This window comes from Garra rufa, chromosome 19 (assembly GCF_049309525.1).
Source record: "Garra rufa chromosome 19, GarRuf1.0, whole genome shotgun sequence".
Lineage (NCBI taxonomy): Eukaryota > Metazoa > Chordata > Actinopteri > Cypriniformes > Cyprinidae > Garra > Garra rufa.
In genome coordinates, this window is record NC_133379.1 from 29,695,058 (window position 1) to 29,714,043 (window position 18,986).

Consider the following 18,986-nt stretch of genomic DNA (forward strand, 5'->3'; position numbering starts at 1 on the left):
ACATTATTGTTTCACCGGATATGCTTTAACATAAAAAAAAAAATTATTGATCAGACTACAGCTGTACTGTAAGCTCAATTTCCCATCATTCTGATATAAAATTCAAGTTACATTCATTTTGATACTAACTCCTTCATTGATTAGTCCATTAAAACAACATAAACATAATGACATAACATTTTGGGGGGAATATTTCATGCACAAGTAAGTATTGTGCCCACAATATTGAAAACTGGAAAGCACTGTATTTCTCCATCAGGGATTAATCTTCCGATAGTCTCTCAAATTCATGGTGACATTGCTGGGAAGTCCGAGCCTCATCAGCTCCTCTTGTAACTGAAAATATATGAGCTTTATGACAAACCTATCATGTGCTGATATGATATGTCAGGCTTTTTATATATTAAATTATTTAAATTTAATAGTATTTAATGCACAGTTTCCTAGAAGTCTTTTGAAATGAAAATGATATGTAATATAAATTAACTAAATGTATAAAAAACAATATTTATGTAAAAACATAGTACATTTTTATTACTGTAGGTGAATGATTCATATTGACCTTTAAGCTGCTTACCTGTATAATCACCAGCTCTTCAATCTGAGACTCTGACAAATTTTCTAGACTTGTAAATTCTACTCGCATTCCCATCACTGATCAATTAAAAAAAGATAAAACAGTTTACACTTATGCACTACAATTGAACACTTTTGTATTATGTATTGGATAAGTAACACCCCCACTTGTAAAAGCAAGTTTAGCAGTCAAAATTCAACATTTTAAGTTAACTTGCTACATGGAAATTTTCTGTTGGCTCAGTCAACTAATTCAAACCTCCAAAAGCCTTTACATTGCATTATGTAAACAATCACATATGTAAATACACGTACCATACTCATCTGACAAAGGTGGGTTGATATAATGATCATCAGGTTCACCAAAAAGCAAAAAGAAGTATCAAATGTTACACTTAAGATATAGTATTTTGTTTTTTTACAGAATTCACATTCATATCCACATTTTCTTGTTATTGGGTGTTACAGCCTGATGATTATTTATTTATTCTTTTTGTTGTTTATTCTATTTTATTAAATTAGGTAAATTTTCTCACCACTGTAACAAAAAAAAGGCAAACTGGCAAAGCATCTCTCATCTGTCCACTGGCCAAAGTGTTGTAAAGACACAGCTGTGCAGTGTTGAGATCCCCGCTCTCCTGGGACATTCGCACCATTATCTGGTTCTGCAGCAACACTTTGAGTCGGTGGAAGCCAATATGTAAAGGAAGAGCTGCTCTGATCTGACCACAGTCTGTTTCTGTACAGACCTATCCATACATTAAAATGCCAATAATAATAAGAATAACTATAACGTGTAACAGTCAGTATTTCTTGACGTTCTGTCTCATTTCTCACACTGGCCAGGTCTGTGTATTTCTCTCTGCAGTAACTCTGAGCTTCAGTCCAGGTCCTTCCCTCAGTTACCCAGATATACTTCTGAGTGGAGTTTTCTCTACCTAAGATAATAAATGTAATAAGTCAGTTCATTGTTACTTCATCTCGCCATCCACCTTTAAAAGCATACATTTATATACAATACGCCAATACACTAAGCGCACAATTTTTGGGTGGTACACTGGGTTTTTAATCCAAGCAAATTAATCCAAAACATGTTCCAAGGACAGAACGGTTTGTTGATACTTTGACTTAATGATAGTAAACAACATATAAGAAAGAAATTTTCAATTAGAATGTCTTACCATCATAGCAGACAAATGTGTAATAATTGTTACACGATGAATCAAACCAGTTTTCATTAGAATCCATGTAAACACATAATTCATTCCCCTCATTGTTGTTTGGTTCATGGTAAAAGTTCCTGAAATCTCTCTTTCCTTCCTGATAGAAATCATTGTCTTCCAGTGACCATCTCCAGCTGTTCACATCATCATACAGTCCAATCCAGGCTGAACCATTGTAATTCCCATTAACTATGTTAATCAGTCTGTTCATTTCCTCCATGTTATCAATGGTGGCCAGATCAGTGTAATTCTCTCTGCAATATCTCTGAGCTTCAGTCCAGCTCATAGGCTCATACACAAAGTGATACTCATGGGATGATGCTAATGCTGCCAGGACAGAGAAAAATGTAATGACACAAAAGAAACTTGTTTGATCCAGTACCTATTTAATCCGTTCGTTTATTTTGTGGTGTTCTAATACATCTTAATCTTATTTGTTGTTTTGTCTCACTGTTGAAAAATGGTGGAGGTTATTTTGTATTGTATTTATTTATTTTCCAGAATACTCACCACTGTAGCAAATGAAAGGTAATGCAGTGTTGCAGTTTTCATCTGTCCAGTTCCCAGAGTCACCAAATGACACTGCAGTGCAGTATTCACTGTTTCCAGCATTATCTGGCTGTCCTGTCCTCCAGTTACTGAATGAAGAGTTGCTCTGATCTGACCAAGATCTGGTTCTGTACAGGCCAATCCAAATGGTGTAATAATTTGATAGTAATGACAGAACCTTGTAGTTTTCAGTCTCATTCCTGATACTGATGAGGTCTGTGTGATGTTCTCTGCAGTAACTCTGAGCTTCAGTCCAGGTTTTGGAATGGTAAACCATCACATAACTTGTACTAGCATTCACTCTTCCTGTGGGAAGCAATTTAAATATGTGATTTATCGTTGAACCGTAAATATTTTGTTCTAATTACTTTAAAAAAAAAATCCAACAGCAGTTCTCACCATCATAGCAAACAAACGGAAATGTATTGTAGCAAGAGGCTTCACCCCATGTTCCCCGAGAATAGGACATGTACACACACAGACTCTGTCCACCTGAGTTCACCAGTGGTGCAACAAACCAGCTTTTAAAACCTCCCTCTAACGCTGTATTATCCAGAGACCATTTCCAGCTGTTCTTATCATCATAGAGTCCAATCCAAGTTGATCCATAGTATGTGCCACGTATTGTTTTAATGAGCCTGTTCATTTCCTCCATGTTCTCAATGGTGGCCAGATCAGTGTAATTCTGTCTGCAGTATCTCTGAGCTTCAGTCCAGGTCTTAGACTCATTTACAAAGTGATATTGACGGGTGCATGAAGATTGGGTGCAGGTTCCTATTAATTGTTTAACACAGAAAACAAAGGTTGCCATGAGCGGGTAACTGTAGTATCAATAAAATGTGATATTGTGAACAAATTGTCATTGCAATCGGTTAATTAATTAATTTCTTGTTATGGTTGCATACCAAATTTAATAGATTGTAAAACTGATTTCCCCTCTATTTAACAGTTTATTGATCTTTTTTTTAGTGTACTTATCGATGCTTTTTTTGTAAAAAAATAAATAAAGAGGGGGGGGGGGTATTTGATAATAAGAGAGCAGGTGAAAACCATTAGATCAATGTTGAAAACAGTTGATTTGTCACTGTTATTGGCAGTGAATTAATATAATTTTTGCACCAGCAATTAATGTTGAAAAAATCTGGAAATTTCAACAAATCACCATTATTGTAATTAGTGTTTGCTTTACTTGGGCTCCTGGCTCTTGCTTTTTGTTAAGTTAATTCTCTTTCTGTGCTTACAATAGTGTTTCCATGTAAACACTTATAATTTAAAAAAGAGAGTGATGTTTTAAAATGAAATTGGAGTTGATTACTTGAGAAAATTAGTTGATAAAATTGAGAAATAAGACTAAATAATTTTGAAGTTGATCTGTTATTGATGTCAATGTTCAGTTTCACAAATGCAAAGATAATGTGAAAATATACCCAAAGATTTAGAAGTAAACACGCATCATACAAACCTCAACAATGGTGATAATCATCAAACTAATTCAGATAAACAGATCAACTGCAATGCATTATGGGAGCCCAACTAAAGCAAATACTGATCACAGTAATGTGGAAATTTCAACATTTTTTCAACACTAAGGGCGGGTGAAAAGTGATACTATTTATGTCATTAACAATGACAAATCAACTATTTTAACATTGATTCAATGGTTGCTTGCTATCAAAAACATTTTAATAGGAGTGGTCTACAATAAATTGAACAATATATATTGAATCCACATATTTTTTGGCCTTTAGCCTTAATTAAACTGATAACATGTGCTAAAAGTCTTTCTTTTTCCTCACAAATAATGACACCCGACAAATCGAGGGAACTTACTGCTGTAACAGAAGAAAGGCATGCTGGATGTACACATCTCATCTGTCCATCGGCCTGAATATCTGAATGACACTGCAGTGCAGCGCTGATATCCATGTTCATAATATACATTAATGCCATTATCTGGTTGTGCCTCGAACCCAGGAATGTGTGGCCTCCAGTTTTGATAGTTGGTATTCTGACTGTTTGACCAAATCCTGTTTCTGTACAGTCCGATCCAGACTCCTCCACCTGTTGCCTCAAGGATTCTCTGGTTCTCAGTCTGATTTCTCACATTGGCGAGATCTGTGTAATGCTCTTGGCAGTATCTGCGAGCCTCTGACCAGGGTTTCCCATCACTAATTCTGATATAACTCTGTGTGGTGGTTTCTCTGCCTGATATTAATATTACACATGTAGGCCTATATATGAATCATCTCTTATTGAAAAAAGAAATCGAATGTCTAAAAAATGTTTTAAATATCCTTACCATCATAGCAAACAAATGACATTCCATTGTCACATGATAAGTCATACCATTTCCCATCATAATTCATGTAAACACACAGTTCGCTGCCCCCATTATTGTCAGGTTCATGATACCAGTTTCTGAAATCTCTCTCTCCTTCCTGATAGAAATCATTGTCTTCCAGTGACCATCTCCAGCTGTTCACATCATCATACAGTCCAATCCAGGCTGAGCCGCTATAATTCCCATTAACTGTGTCAATCAGCCTGTTCATTTCCTCCATGTTATCAATGGTGGCCAGATCAGTGTAAGTCTCTCTGCAATATCTCTGAGCTTCAGTCCAAGTCTTAGACTCATTCACAAAGTGATACTGACGAGATGATACTAATACTGTCAATAGAAGAAACAAATCAAGTTTGCTTGCTTGAATGAATTCAATTGAGTCCAATCTGAGACTGCTATGAAAGATTAAGCACTTTTCTCATTTAATGAAACATTTATTATATTATAAATTAAATTAACAACATTGAGTGAAAATGTTAATACTTTTAAAAAATTATCAAGAATTTCAAAATATGTAGTAGTATTTGGTTTATCTTGTTTGCTTTAATGACAGTAGCTATTAAACTGCATGAATAAATGTACGTATGTGATCAGTGGCCATGTGAATGATATTTAACATCATAACATTTATTTGTTCCTTATCATTGTTATTGCTATAGTTTTTCTGTGAATTTCCCTATTTCCATGGAATTAGAATGATTTTTAAAACTTTATCTTTATTGTTTTTGTTACAGTTACGATCCTTGGTATGAATGGCCTTTAAGATCTACTCACCATCACTGTGGCAAAAGAAAGGAAATACATAATCACAGTATTCATCAGTCCATTTCCCAGAGTCACTAAATGACACTGCAGTGCAGGATCCTGTAGCATCTGGCTCCCAAATTCCCCAATAAGTAAATGAAGAGTTACTCTGATCTGACCAAGATCTGGTTCTGTACAGTCCAATCCACATCCAGTTATGATAAAAACTTTGTAAATAATACCAGAGCTTCTGCTTTTCAATTTCATTCCTGATGCTGACGAGGTCTGTGTGATGTTCTCTGCAGTAACTCTGAGCTTCAGTCCAGTTTTTGTACTGGTAAACTAAAACATATGTTGCACTGGCATTTGCTCTTCCTGAAAAATATTAATCATTTTTAGTTTAGAAAAATTATGGTTTAGTTGTTTTCAATGTCATTCTCCTTCTTATGTATTATAATAGAACAGCTCACCATCATAACAGACCGTAGGATAAAATGTAATCGAGCAGCTTGCTGCATACCATATGCTATCATAAATGTAAACACACAGATTTTGTCCTCCAGAATTGTCTGGTCCAGGGTTATACCAGTTCCTGAAGTTTTTCTCTCCAACCTTAAAGAAATCACTGTCCTCTAGAGTCCATTTCCAACTGTTCAGATCATCATAGAGTCCAATCCAGGCCAAATCAATGGAATTATCATTCATTGTGTCCATTAACTGGATCGTGTGTTGTTCATTTTCAATGGTGGCCAGATCAGTGTATTTCTCTCTACAGTATCTCTGAGCTTCTGCCCAAGTCTGGGATTCATTCACAAAGACATACTGAGGGGCGCACAGTGTAAGGGTAAAGAAACCTGTTGAAAACACAAAAGTTGTCTTATATTTCAGATCACATTACCACATCATTTTATGCTATCTCAGTCATGTCCATTATCAGATACTACAGGCCAAGTCCCAAGTCCACACTACTAATGCGGTGCTCGCCTTAGTATGGGCTAGGCAGAAGTGCTGTGATTCTCAAATGAGCTGTACATTCAAAAGAAGACAAGAAAGAAAAATCTCATGCTTATAATGGGTAAAGGTATCCAAATATGAGGTCAAAACTCTTTCCTTGGCCACAAGTTTTTTGTCTAGTTCTACAACCACACATTAATCTTATTTTATATCATATAAACATAATACACAATATTTTTCACGAGAACGCTTGACAGCCCTAACGTTAAATCTAAATGAGAGTTTTATGTCTTTTAGTTCATATGATATCCTTGATCCCATTTATGTGCTAAAGTCTCCAAAAGTTGACAAAAGTATGTTTTTGAAAAAAAAAGAATAATAACAAATGAGGGAACGAAGGTTCCCTATCAGTCGGTCTCTTCGACGTCTCGTCGAGACCGACGAATTGGGATATCGCCTGGATAGACCAATCTACTTCGTGTGTATACAAACGAGCCAATGAATATTGGCATGCATGATTGCAGCCAGCTGCGGCTGATCACAGCGTGAGCATATAATGCGCAGCAGGTGCATGCATCATCAAGCTTTCGCTTCGGAGCGGGACCATTCTGTGTGGAACGAGTCAGAAGCAACACTTACCTCCTTTTCTTCTCTTTTGTGTTGGCGGCACGGCGCTTCAGCAGCGTGGTCTTCCGTGTCGAGTGGAAGCACACAGCTGGTTTTCACCATCCACCTTCTGTGTTGCTGCGGCCATTTCCCCTGTGCGCCTCAGCACTAAAAGAGCAAATTCCTATAAGAGCAATTTCTTAAAAGAGTGAATTTCTAAAGGAGCTCCGCGGGTTGAGCGTCTTTTTAAAGACGAGGCGTCATGCCTTTCTCCCCGTGCGTTTCTGGGTGCGGCCGTTTCCTGGCGCCGGGTGATGGCCACGCACACTGCCTCACGTGTCTGGGCTTACAACACGCTGAGGCAGCGTTCGTGGATGAGTCATGTCCCCATTGTGGGAATATGACCGTCGCGGAGTTGCGGACCAGACTCCGTTTCCTGCAAAGGGGCGGGGTTCCAGTCCCTCTGCCTAGAACGAACGTTCCTCCAGGCAAACGCCGGGGGGGCGTTGTCGCTGGAAGCAGAAGGCTGCCCGGTCTGACGGTGACGGTGAGGAATTCCCCGCCCATTCCATCGGCGGGGGCTCCTCCTTCCACCGACGCTCCGTCGCCACCGGGGCTCTCAGAAGAGCGGGTTGGACCTCCCTTAGGGGTACCACCCGTTACTTTTGGGGCCCCCCCCGATGAACAGATGTCGGTCGCAGCATCGGGGGGAGAGCCAGACCTCTCTGAGGAGGAGGACGGCACACTGTCGTCCACTGGGCGATCAGCGGTGCCCGATACTGACCCGGAGATGATGGCTATGATTGCCCGGGCCACCGAGAGGGTAGGGCTTGAATGGAATCCTCCATCACGTCCCGACCCCTCCCGGCTGGACGACTGGTATCTCGAGGTGGCCCGCGCTGGTTCTCAGCGCCCCACCCCAGTGCCATTCTTCCCGGAGGTGCATGAAGAACTCACCCGAACGTGGACGGCACCTTTCACTGCCCGAAACCGCTCGAGTGGGACTTCCTCCCTAACCACCCTCGACGGCGGACCAGCGCGGGGATACACGACAGTCCCGCCGGTGGAGCGTGCGGTTGCGATGCAACTGTGTCCGGGCGCCGCTTCCACTTGGCGGGGCAACAATCCGTCGCTCCCGTCCCGGGCCTGTAGGCACTCGTCGGCTCTGATCGGCAGTGCCTATGCGGCCTGTGGCTCCGCTGGGTCCGCCCTTCACGCTATGGCGTTGCTACAGGTGCATCAGGCTCAGGCACTGAAAGACCTGTACGAGGGTGGTCACGACCCAGAAGTTCTTCGTGAACTTCGTATCGCCACGGACCTCGCGCTACGTGCGACGAAGGTGACCGCGCGGTCTCTGGGTCGTGCCATGTCCACCATGGTGGTCCAGGAACGCCATCTCTGGCTGTGTCTGGCGGATATGAGGGACTGCGATAAAACCAGGTTCCTCGACGCTCCGGTGTCCCAGACCGGCCTCTTCGGCGACGCTGTGGAGAACTTTGCCCAGCAGTTTTCCGCAGCCAAGAAGCAGACTGAGGCCATCAGTCACATCCTGCCCCGGCGTACAGCTGCTGCCTCCACCCGTCCGCCGGCGGCACCCCAGTCTGCTCGTCGCCGAGGGCGGCCCCCGGCTTCCGCCTCCGCTCCACAGCAGCCACCGCAGCAGCCTTCACAACGGCGCCGTGGAGCCGGTCGCCGGGCAGCCGCCCAGCCCGTCCAGGCCCCCACAAAGACCAGTGGGAAGCGTAAGAGCAAGAGACCCTGAGACGGGCGACCCAGAGATGGAGGATGCTGCTCTTCGGGAGATGGTGACCGCACCACTCCCTCCCCCGGAGGAGGGCCGGGCGGAGAATCTTTTGTTTGTTTTTTCCCCCGCCACCGACCGTCAGGTCGGTGGTACCCAAATACTCGACAAAAGAGCAGATTTCTCTATCTCTGGGTCCCCAAGCGGGACTGCGGGGAGTGCGCAGGCCACCCCTGCGCCTCACCCGTCCTCCCCTCTCGCCAGCGAGCGACGATGGGCGGTTCGAGAGTACGGCGAGACGGACTACTCACGCACCATCGGCTCATACGCAGGTAAGCGTCTCACACACTCAACATACAGACGCTCTGACCCCGCCCCGGTCCGGCAACGAGACTGTGAGGCAGGGGCCCTGCCCCCCTCATCGCTGCTCCCCCGCGGGTACGCCGATGGTCCCCCTTGTGCCGCTTGTTCATTTTCTGGGAGCCTGGAAAGAGCTTCCCAGCCCATCTTGCTGGCTCCTTCGGACCATCACTTCCGGCTATGCGATTCAGTTCGCCCGGCGCCCTCCCAAGTTCAGAGGGATTAACTTCACCTCTGTCAGGGCCGCAGATGCTCCCATCTTGCGTGCAGAGATCGCTTCCTTGCTGGCGAAGGAAGCGATACAGCCGGTCCCTCCAGCCGATATGAGGACAGGCTTTTACAGCCCGTACTTCATAGTACCCAAGAAAAGCGGCGGGCTTCGACCGATCTTGGATCTGCGCGTCTTGAACAGGGCCCTTCACAGGCTACCGTTCAAAATGCTCACTCAGAAACACATTTTCAGATGTGTCCGTCCCCAAGATTGGTTTGCAGCGATCGACCTGAAGGACGCGTACTTTCATGTCTCAATCCTTCCGCGCTACAGACCCTTTCTGCGGTTCGCGTTCGAAGGCAGGGCATATCAGTACAAGGTCCTGCCCTTCGGGCTGTCCCTCTCCCCCCGTGTCTTCACGAAGGTCGCGGAGGCGGCCCTTGTTCCCCTCAGAGAACAGGGCATTCGCATTCTCAACTACCTCGACGACTGGCTCATCCTAGCACAGTCTCGGGCTCAGTTATGCGAACACAGGGACCTGGTGCTCGCACACCTCAGCCAGTTGGGTCTTCGGGTCAACTGGGAAAAGAGCAAACTCTCTCCAACACAGAGAATCTCTTTTCTCGGTATGGAACTGGACTCGGTCAGCCAGACAGCACGCCTCACGCAGGAACGTGCTCAGTCGGTGTTGAACTGCCTAGACACATTCAAGAGCAGGACAGCGGTCCCACTGAAACAATTTCAGAGGCTCCTGGGGCATATGGCAGCAGCTTCGGCGGTGACACCGCTCGGGCTGCTCCATATGAGACCGCTTCAACACTGGCTCCATGGCCGAGTCCCGAGGAGAGCGTGGCTTCGCGGCTCTCACCGGGTTCAGATAACTCCGGCTTGCCGCCAGACTTTCACCCCGTGGTCAGACCTCTCATTCCTACGGGCTGGAGTACCCATGGAACAGGTCTCCAGGCATGCTGTAGTTCACACGGATGCCTCCGCCACCGGGTGGGGAGCCACGTACGACGGACAGGCAGTTTCAGGGGTTTGGACGGGCCCCCAGCTGACTTGGCACATCAACTGCCTCGAGTTGCTTGCAGTACGTCTCGCCCTGCTCCGCCTCAAGGGGCACCTACGTGGCAAACACGTGCTGGTCCGTACAGACAATATTGCGACCGTTGCGTACATCAACCGGCAAGGCGGTCTACGCTCCCGTCGCATGTCGCAACTCGCCCGTCATCTCCTCTTGTGGAGTCAGAAGCATCTGAGGTCGCTTCGTGCCATTCACATTCCCGGGTTGCTCAACCGTGCGGCCGACGAGCTCTCACGAGCTGCGCTTCCCGGAGAGTGGAGACTCCACCCCCAGTCGGTTCAGCTGATTTGGAGACGCTTCGGCGAGGCTCAAGTAGATCTGTTCGCCTCCCCGGAGACAGCCCACTGCCAGCTCTTTTTCTCCCTGACCGAGGGCACACTCGGCACGGATGCACTGGCATGCAGCTGGCCGCGGGGCCCCCGCAAATATGCGTTTCCCCCAGTGAGCCTTCTCGCACAGACATTGTGCAAGATCAGGGAGGACGAGGAGCAGGTCCTTCTGGTAGCCCCTTATTGGCCCACTCGGACCTGGTTCCCCGAACTCATGCTCCTCGCGACAGCCCCTCCCTGGCAAATTCCTCTGAGGAAGGATCTTCTGACTCAGAGACGGGGCACCTTATGGCACCCGCGTCCAGACCTCTGGAAATTACATGTCTGGTCCCTGGACGGGACGCGGAGGTTCTAAGTGACCTACCCCAAGGGGTAGTTGACACTATTACTTCGGCGCGAGCGCAGTCTACTAGACATGCCTACGCCCTTAAATGGAACCTGTTCGTTGACTGGTGTTCCTCCCGGGGAGAGGACCCCCGAAGATGCCCGATCAGAACCGTGCTCTCCTTTTTGCAGCAAGGGTTGGAGCGTAGGCTGTCCCCCTCAACCCTTAAAGTCTATGTGGCTGCTATAGCTGCCAACCACGACCTCATAGAAGGAAGGTCGGTAGGGAAGCACGACCTGGTCACCAGGTTTCTTAGGGGAGCCAGGAGGTTGAATCCCACTAGGCCCCCTTCCGTGCCCTCTTGGGACCTGTCGCTAGTGCTCACAGCACTGCAGCAGGCTCCCTTTGAGCCTTTGCAGTCAGTTGAGCTGAAGTTTCTCTCAATGAAAACTCTGCTCCTGCTTGCATTGGCTTCCATCAAGAGGGTAGGAGACCTGCATGCATTTTCGGTCAACGATTCGTGCCTAGAGTTTGGCCCGGCGGATTCCCAGGTAACACTGAGGCCCCGGCCAGGTTATGTGCCCAAGGTTCCCACGACTCCCTTCAGGGACCAAGTGGTGAGCCTGCAAGCGCTGCCCTCGGAGGAGGCAGACCCAGCCCTAGCTTTGCTTTGCCCCGTCCGAGCACTTAGATGCTACGTTGACCGGACACAAAGCTTCAGGACCTCAGACCAGCTCTTTGTGTGTCATGGAGGCAGGCAGAAGGGGAATGCCGTCTCCAAGCAGAGGATGGCCCACTGGATAGTGGATGCCATTACCCTGGCCTATCAGGTTCAGGGTGTGCCCTGCCCCCTCAGGCTGAGAGCGCACTCGACTAGGAGTGTCGCATCCTCCTGGGCATTGGCTCGTGGCGCCTCGCTAAATGACATTTGTAGAGCGGCGGGCTGGGCGACCCCTAACACGTTCACAAGGTTCTATAGCCTTCGTGTAGACACAGCTTCCTCCTGTGTTCTTACCTCAAACGGGTAGGCACAGAGAGGCCTCGGGTCGGCTTGCTATACTGCTCCAGAGTAACCTAAGAGTAGCTCTGTCGAGCTCCTCCGCTGAGCTTGACAGCTGACGTAGCGGAACGTCAGGCGTCAGGCCCTCACTCGATGAATCCTTCAGAACCGGTAGAGGGCTAGGCTCTACGTAGGGACTTAATTGCATCTCTTACAAGTCCACATTGCGCCCTAGAGGCTGTGTGTTTCCCCGGTAGTACTTCTACCAGTGTATGAGGGTTCAATCACCTCCAATCTTCCATATAAACCTGAATTGAGTTATATGTGTATTGCTCCGAACCTCCTATCGGAAGGACGTGAGCTCCGCATATTCCCAGTGCTCCAGTTTCACTGAAATGGATGGTGCTGAGTTATACAGTGACTGGCTCTCCTTGATGCGAGCCCCTGGCCAAAGCCAGTAACAGGACCCAGGGGGGGCCCGCTCAGGACACTGGAAGGGGCAGCAGCCACGGCGCTTTGTTAGGGATCCCAATTCGTCGGTCTCGACGAGACGTCGAAGAGACCGACTGATAGGGAACGTCTCGGTTACGTATTGTAACCCTCGTTCCCTGAAGGAGGGAACGGAGACGTCTCGTCCCGTCGCCGCGGCTCCTGTACCACCGCTGTACGGCCGGGCCTGTCCCAGCTCCTCAGCGAAACCTTGATGATGCATGCACCTGCTGCGCATTATATGCTCACGCTGTGATCAGCCGCAGCTGGCTGCAATCATGCATGCCAATATTCATTGGCTCGTTTGTATACACACGAAGTAGATTGGTCTATCCAGGCGATATCCCAATTCGTCGGTCTCGACGAGACGTCTCCGTTCCCTCCTTCAGGGAACGAGGGTTACAATACGTAACCGAGACGTTACACATGTAACCGAGACTTTCCTTGTCTGTCGGTCACTTCGACATATGTTGTGATGACATATGGGGTCCTTATGGAAAGGGTCACAACACTAAAACTGTGTTATGAGGTTTGGTGATACATATGTTCACAGGACCTGTGTTTTATGTCACCACTACATCAAAAACTTACCCAGTGTCCAACTGGGAGCACATACCTAACTAGGGATCCAATGGACAAGCTACGCCAGTAGGATGGTAGAAGCTGCCATTCCTGTTGCTTTGAGAGTATCTGTGTGTTCTCTCCATTCAAAAATGGTGTAACCATGGAAGAATGTCTGTGGTAGGCCCTACCTATTTATTTATTTTTTATTCTAGGGATGGACTGCTACAGCCGCAGAGATCAGAGATCTTTGTGCATGGGTAGACACCCCCAGACCGCAGCTAGAGAGGCACCATGCGCCAACGCCCATGAGGACGAAACACTCTGAGTACACTGAGCTGTCACCCGAAGGGGTTCAGTTGTTCGTTGTTTGTTCATGTTAGTTCATAGTGCATTAATGCAAACAAAAACAACTTGTGATTGTAATAATGCTTTGTAAATGCTGAAATTAATATTAACTAAGATTAATAAATGCTGTGCAAATAGTTTATTCTTAGTTCAACTAACGTTAACTAATTAACCTTATTGTAAAGGTTTACCGTGAAAACATAGCTGTGGAGAAAAACTATGCCTGTTTTATTGTAAAAAATATATATATATCTTTAAAAATGGATTTAATACTTTAAGTTGCCTGTCTCACTAGCTATTTATTAATTTTGAATTTTTGTATTCTTAATTAATTAATGCAGTGATGGGCAGTAATGTCACGACAAGGAGTGATACTAGTAGTTTAACCGCATTTCTCAGTAGCTTGGTTTTCTGAATCAAATAGCTTTTGAGTAGCAAAGTTCTTTTTTTGATCAAGTAGTACGATAGCGTCAACAAAAGCTACATTTTCCGAAGTATTTCTAAAGATCAAGCTCAAATCGGAAATATAACTCACTGTTAGACATTTCAAAGGGTTTTTACAGTAACTTACTGGCAACACTGTTGCCAGTAAGTTACTGTAATTAGGATTTACAGTACCCAACTGTATTTCAGTTTACAGTAAGGTACTGTAGTAATGTACTGCCATATATTATTGTAATTCATTGTTTTGTATATAGATTTAATTAAATGTTATAATTTTTATATAGAATTAATTGTATAGTTACTACTGATATTCAATTCAAACAGACACAATTATTCCAAAATATCACATTCTTTATTTAAACATTGCATATATAACACTGAAACACAGAAAATAATATTCCAATGCTGGAACACTGCATCTTCACTCTTTCTCCCATCGAATGGCATTCCAGGTGCTGCTCCAAAACGTAGGTCACCTTTGCTCACCGTCCACTTTGTTACACAGAGAAACAAAGAAGACAAAAAATAAAGAAACAAAAAAGAAATTACACATTTGTAAAAGACAAACCCCCATATGGAATACACAAACCTCTCAAAATCATAGTGAAGTTATCTTACCATGAATTATTAGTCCCAGCGTGGGTAACCTGCTCTTGTCCTCTGTGATGCTTCATTTGAGTTGCCTTTAAACACACACAAAATGCAGTAAATATTAAATTCAATTAAAAAAAAGGCAGCTAGTCATAAAACTTTTGTTTAACCTAGTTAGTTAACATACGATTTTGTATTCTCAACTATAGGCTATGCTGAACATTACATAACACCTGAACAAAATTTCACATTAGCTAACTTACTGTTAAAATAAGATTATGCTTTGCGCGTTAAAATAATTTTATTTGGTAATTTAATAAGCTGACAGCGTCGTTTGTTAATTGAAAGTAGCCTACAGCGCAGTTTACATCGTGGTAAAGTTTATGTACCATAATGTTGACGAATAAATGTTACTAGGTTAAACTGTTGGGCAAAAATCTGACAAACCACACACTAACAGACATACAAATAACAAAAATATATATATTTTACCTTGCTTGCTTGTAAGGTGCGTCAATACACAGCGCAGATGCTCTCCGGAACTCTCCCGCTCTCGGGTTCCATCCCCGGGGGAAACCCCCGGCGCTGCCTCGCTGGTTCCGTGTCCTCAGACGCGAGCGGCGCGACGCGACAAAAGACAGTATAGAAACCATTATAATCCGTGAAACTATCCACAATAGATGCAGGACAGTAAATTGGTGGCCCAGTAAGTTCTGTAGTACTCTAAATACGCTGTTCCACTCGCACTGTTTCTGAAACGAAGGATAAACTCCTGTGCCGCAAAATCCTGTCAGTCAAAATGTAATGGAGTGGCGCCAAAGAGGTGGTTACCACAAATACAGTATTATACCTCAATTTTTAAAAATACAGTTAGTCTCTGTATGTGGTGTTTGACGTCACAGAAAATTCCCATGATGCAAAGGGAATTACAGTTATTAGGTGCGTTCGACTTCATGCGGCGCCGAAAGAAATCGGCTGCCGCCTTACAAAACTACGGTGCCCGCCAGGGGACACCTTCGGTTCACTTATGTTTGTCGTGGCCACGACATATAAACTCGTGGGAACGTGATATTATGTCGTGGCCACGAGATCATTTTGTCGAGGTAATGACATCCTTATGTCGTGGCCACAAGATGCGACGATGAGGGAACGAGATCCATTTCTGGTGGCCACGACTTCTTATGTTGAGAAAACATCATGCATTTCTCGAGGCCACGAGTTTAATACATAAACAAACCTGCGTGACCATAGTAACCCAGGATTAGCCTATCAGAGATAGGTTTATTAATATTTTATTTTTAATTAAGAAATTATTATATTAATTGTCAGGGCCGTGCAGAGACCTTTAAAGGGGCAGGTGCTCAAAGTATAAAAAGGGCACCTGGAACAAGGCATTTAAGAGCCCCTCGGGTCCATCACCTCATTGTAGGCATCCAGTTACTTACGTAATAAGTAACAATGTCATTAATAAGTCAAATAATGCATTATTCAAAGTTTTCATTGCATTTATGTTTAGTTCAGGACTCAAACAATAGAATTAGTAATATTTTTATCACTATAAAAGGGGCTCTCTAAATAGGACTGTTCTCAAAACATCAGTACAGCAATACTGTACTGTATATTGTGACACATTCCTTGCTGATATACATATCATTACAGAGGCTTCTAGCAGCCAATGCTGTGAAGCAGTTCTGAGAAAGAAATGGAACATAAAAGACCATTTTGATGTTTAAAAGATTGAAAAATATTTTCTTTGGACCTTTTAATTTTGATTAAAAATTGTTGTGTATTAAATTGTCAAACCTAAAGATTTTCTTCTCTCTGTTTAACACAATAATAAAGAACAGCTGTTATATTAAACTCTGTGTGGTCAGTATTGAAAATATCTGTGGCCCCTGATGTATTGTATTGTAAGATTGTAGACGGTAGAATATTAAGGCATAAAATGGCATGATTTATAATTCAGATACAGGTTCACACAAAATATATTTTACAATGGAATGTCAGCCTTTACACCATTAAAAGGGATAAATGGAGTTTATAATTTATTATATTTTATTTAAAACATAAATAGTCTTAATTGTTTAGATTTTTAGAAGGCACATTAACATCTTTCACATTTACAACTCTATGTGTTTGCTGCATAAAAACTAGGTCGATAATTGCAATAATTTGACCATAAAGAGCTGAAAAATGTGGAAATAAAAATTCATTCTCTGTCACAAGGGGGCGCTTTAGGAGCGCTGAAATACTACGTTTTCCATGGGAACGGCTGAACACAAAGCAGCAGCATTAACGCAGTTTTATCAGACGTGAAATGAAAATGCAAACGTTTCTGAGGACAGTCGGTTCCCTTCAGATTCATCAATATAAAGACATAAGTGCCATGTTTTGACTTTGAAACGTGCAGCGTGCATATTTATTCAATGACATCATTGCCTTTTGAAGTTTAATCCAGCCCTATCGCGATTCTCGTCTTTCCGTCCCCAAATGTAAGACCTCCTAAATTATAATTAAGTCTTTTCTTATACTATTTAACATATATAAAACTTTTTATGGCCTTAAATTTGACACAACCTAATTGAGGAGTTTTTAAGGACCTGCAGGAGCCCTGTCCTTTACGATAGATTTCCAGTTTTTTTTTCATGATGACATTAACATTATTGGCAGCTATTTCAGAGCAGACTACACATGCACAAACTATAAAAAAGTATAAATATTCGTGCATAATCTCTTTCCTTCACGTCATTCTTATGATAATAAGTAACGTTAAATCTGGTGAAAACACCACTTACCAGCAGCCACGAACATGTCTATCCTTGGCGTTATAATAGGTGCGTTCGACTTCATGCGGCGCCGAAAGAAATCGGCTGCCGCCTTACAAAACAATGCATTCTGGTAAGATCATTTGTCCGACTTTGATCGGCGCTGCAGCCGCCTTTCGATCACGTGTGCCATCAAAGTAACGTGAGAGCAAAACGAGAGCAGTCGCAGAGGTCAGGCGCTGCAGTTGCTTAAAACCGACTGCGAAAGCCTTGATGACGACACACTTTATTCTCATTGGTCAGATTATGTGATGACAAGCACGACGTGTGCTGCGTGTTTTTCTTAAAAAAGTTCACGTGTGTAATCAATCTTTATATCGAATATCTGATATTCAAACAAAACATTATTGATAAAAATGAAGACTAGGCGATATGGTAAATATATATTCTTATTGTATAAGAGTAAAAAAAAAAAAAAAAAAAAACTGGTCAACCAGAGGCCGTTTTTTAATGGATGTTGTGAGAGGCTTCACTACACTGAATAAACTGCTTATAAAAATTGAAAAATGTCCTATAGCTAACTACAAAACCAAGATACAAATAATAAGCGTCATATTTCATTACATTAAAGTAACTCACATACTTGATATGATCAACAAAAAAGCAAAACGATTGTAGCATATAGAATAAATGATAGGGTAACTTTTTTCTTTTATTTATTTATCTTATGTAGTTTCATTTCTTCTTTTTCTTTATTCCTTTTTTTGTGTATGTTTGAAATACAGTCTCATCGTCTATAAGTGTCCGACTTGACGGCCGTCTCTTCACTCCTCCCCCGACTGCAAGCGGCTGCTCTCGCCAGCCGGCGGCAGGCTAGTGTAGTGCATCTCGAACACACCTATTATAAACATGATCGGATCGTCCTGAACTTCCGGGTGGGGTCGTCACGTGACGAGGGTCATTCTATTACAGCTAAAACATTATTAATTAATTTTACTAAAAGTTCGATTGGGCAGGCTGTCGCGAATTCGATATTTTTATAAATATTTTATTTTTATATTATTACATATAAAAAAAAATCTTAACAAAAGGGCACTTTGATCACTAGGAGCCAAAAGGGCAGGTGCTCAAGCACCCTCCGCCCCCCCCCCCCCCCCTCTGCACGTGCCTGTTAATTGTTACAGAAATTGTTACAATATTAAATTATTAGGCTATATTAACAATGGGCGAAGCTGTATATGCGAATGCTGATGCTGTCTGTGCACGATGTATTTTATGCATCCCAGTCTTATCCATTATCTCCTCTTTCCGTAATATTTGTAGTAGGCTATTATTAGTTTATATTAGTTATTTTCCCCTTCATTTCGATCTCTTAACTTAACGTTCTGAGGTTCTATACCTGGGATTTTTTACTGGAATGCAGTTCAAAGGCTGAATTGAACATATATTGTATTTTATTTAGTCTAATTAATAGACAAATATAGTGTTTCAATGAAGAGTGAATTATTCACGTAGTTTCATTTGGAAATCATTTATCGTCACACCGTAAAATAGGCCTACATGACATTCCTTCTATTAACTGATCGTCTTTTTTTCCGTATTTGTATTATTATTATTATCGTTATCATTATTATAATAATTATTATTATTATTATTGTATATATTTTTATTTTCATTTATATTCGTTTCACTACGTGAATGATTCATTCGTCAGTGAACAGTATTATATAGTCTAGTCTATTAGA